Raw genomic sequence first — 1,199 nt, forward strand, 5'->3', positions numbered from 1 at the left:
CTCCACCACCAGCACCATCACTTCCACCACCACCACCATTACCACCACTGCCACCACCATCGTCTCCACCTCCACCACCAGCACCATTACCACCACTGCCACCACCAGCACCACTACCACCACTGCCATCACCGGCACCATTACCACCACCTCTACCACCATCACCACCACCAGCACCGTCACCACCACCTCCACCACCAGCACTATTACCACCACCTCCACCAGCACCATCTCAACCACCACCGCCATCACCACCTGCACCACCAAGACCACCTCCACAACCATCACCACCACCACCACTTCCACGACCAGCACCACCACCTGCACCACCGTCGCAATCACTTCAGCCACCACCATCACCATTACCACCACTGCCATGACCAGCACCAGCACCACCACCTCCACCACAACCACTTCCACCACAAGAAACACTTCCTCCACTACCAGCACTATCACCACCACCTCCACCACTAGCACCATCACCACCAGCACCGGCATCTCCACCACCACAACCACCTCTATCATCACCACCCCAATCACTACCACCTCCACCACCAGCGCTATCACCACAACCAGCACCGCCACCACCACCTGCACCGGTATCTCCACCACCACAACCACCTCCACCACCACCACCACCACCACTACCTCCACCACCAGCACCATTACCACCACTGCCACCACCATCATCACCACTACCTCCACCACCAGCACCATTATCACCTCTGCCACCACCAGCACCATTATCACCTCTGCCACCACCAGCACCATTACCACCACCACCACCTCTACCACCACCTCAACCACCAGCACTATCACCACCACCTTCACCACAAGCACCATTACTACCAGCAGCACCATCACCAACACCACCAGCACCATCACCACCACCTCCATCACCACCACCTGCACCACCATCACAACCACTTCCACCACCTCCACCACCAGCACCATCACCACCACCTCCACCACCACCACCATTACCACCACTGCCACCACCACCACCATTACCACCACTACCACCACCACCTTCACCATTACTACTACTGCCACCACCAGCACCAGTACCACCAGCATTATTACCACCATCGTCACCAACACCACCTCCACCAAAATCACTACCACCATCACCACCTCCACCACCACCACCATCATCATCATTACATAAATCACCAGCACCAAGACCACAACCAGCATCA

The sequence above is a fragment of the Penaeus vannamei genome, chromosome 5 (genome assembly GCF_042767895.1).
Source record: "Penaeus vannamei isolate JL-2024 chromosome 5, ASM4276789v1, whole genome shotgun sequence".
Classification (NCBI taxonomy): Eukaryota; Metazoa; Arthropoda; class Malacostraca; order Decapoda; family Penaeidae; genus Penaeus; species Penaeus vannamei.